The sequence below is a fragment of the Nicotiana tabacum genome, chromosome 20, assembly GCF_000715075.1.
Source record: "Nicotiana tabacum cultivar K326 chromosome 20, ASM71507v2, whole genome shotgun sequence".
NCBI lineage: Eukaryota > Viridiplantae > Streptophyta > Magnoliopsida > Solanales > Solanaceae > Nicotiana > Nicotiana tabacum.
This window is the reverse complement of record NC_134099.1, coordinates 100,196,459-100,198,222: the sequence shown is the minus strand read 5'-3', so window position 1 is coordinate 100,198,222 and position 1,764 is coordinate 100,196,459. Positions and strand designations below refer to the sequence as shown.

The 1,764-nt window shown below is 32.8% G+C and overlaps 1 non-coding gene across 1 annotated transcript; it reads left to right on the top strand.

The window, feature by feature from the left end:
- The first annotated feature begins 1,263 nt into the window (after window positions 1-1,263).
- Window positions 1,264-1,335, top strand: TRNAP-UGG (transfer RNA proline (anticodon UGG)). The gene has a single exon. It is a non-coding gene; the product is annotated as a tRNA-Pro (tRNA).
- The last annotated feature ends 429 nt before the right edge of the window (window positions 1,336-1,764 follow it).

The window sequence follows — 1,764 nt, the reverse complement described above, 5'->3', positions numbered from 1 at the left end:
TTGCCAATCCACTGATAAAAGTTTAAAGAGCATTGTTGACGTGTTCCGCAATTAGTTATTTCAATGTGTCCTCTGCAGTTTGCTCGTCCCCTTGTTGATCATTCATGTGTGATGTTGATTTTTGAGGCGTCCCCTCTCCAGATTGTCGAGGAGAATTTTGAGGTGAAGGGATTGGAGTTCCACCCTCCTATTGGTTCAGTTGGTTGTTGTCATTGGCAGTCGACATGATTTTTTGACAGAAAAGTGAATTTGGAAAGTAAAAAGATTATCAGATTCCTGGTAACGGAACCAATTTATTTAACAAAAAATATGTCTTTTGGTCAAAGCCTAATTTTAGAAGAAAATGGGTTACTGATAACCAACTTTTACTCCACTTTCTAAACACAAAGAATAATAATAATAATAATAATAATAATAATAATAATAATAATAACTAAAGAATAATTGATTGCAGGGTCAACGCAGAAAAATTTCGAAAAAGCAAAAAAGTAAAGTGTATATTTCAATATTGTCTTAGATGTGTCCTTACAAATAGAATTTCATGTGCCCTTATATAAGAATGTACAATAGTAACGGTTTTTCCCATAATTTGAACTAATTATAGGTATTAATGATATTGATTGCCCATTATTTTGGATTCTCATAACCGATGTATTTATTGCTATAAATGCCTTACATTTGTTATGATTCTCCTTCCTTATTTTTTTTCCGATCCATGTATTTTTCCTTCTTTCTACTATTTATTCATTCTTTGCCAGCTGCTAGACCGGATATTGTCTCGTGGGTGTTTCTTCCCGTGTCTTTTCTTGCTCTGTCAAATAAAACTGCCAAGTGTTGTTGTATCATTATTCTACGCGTTATGCCATGTCAGCAGTCTAATATTCCACGTGTAACTCTTTTTCATAACCAATACATGTACCAATATGGATTAGAGTACCTGTCATCGTTGTGCATGATAGAAATCCATGTTAAAATGACAAAAGAAGCTACGAAGGCTTAAGCTTAGAGTTGTTTTCTTAGGACGAGTCATTCTTTTGTTCCATTTCTCCCAATCACAATGCTATAGGTCATAATACTAGATATTTAGCTAAATAATAACGTTGGAATTCCATTAGTATCCAATGACGTCTAAATTTTAATGATCCAATGTAAGAATTTGGCGAACTTCTAACATCAAGGTGAGATGCGAAGTTGAACCAGCGCCAACGAATTTCGATAATCTAAAGTATCTAATCAAATGCAATGCAGGCAACACACATAGGAGGGCATTTGGTCTAGTGGTATGATTCTCGCTTTGGGTGCGAGAGGTCCCGAGTTCGATTCTCGGAATGCCCCTATTATATTCTTTTTGGAAATATATGAACACAGGTTCCTCATTTGAATGTTAACGTGTTAACTAAAGTGACATGCAGAAGTGGGCTATTTGTTTGTATTTCACAATTTTGGAAGTGGAAAAGGGTTCAAAATGCCCCTAAAAATTTGGAAAAGATTTAAAAATATCTCTTCATCCACTTTTTTTGGTCACTTATGCCATTTGACCGTTAGGCCAATGCTGAATTAAAAATAATTACTTAAAAAAAATATTTTCGTTTTTTTAAACTAACGCACCAGTAGTCCACTAATTTAGTATAGACTTCTTCTTTTATTTTTTTTCAGCTTTTACAAAAATCAATTCAGTTTTTACAAAAAAAAAAATTAGTTTTTTTAAGGCATTTTTTTTTGTAAGACTGAAAAAATTTTGTAAAAACAAAAAAAAAAATTGTT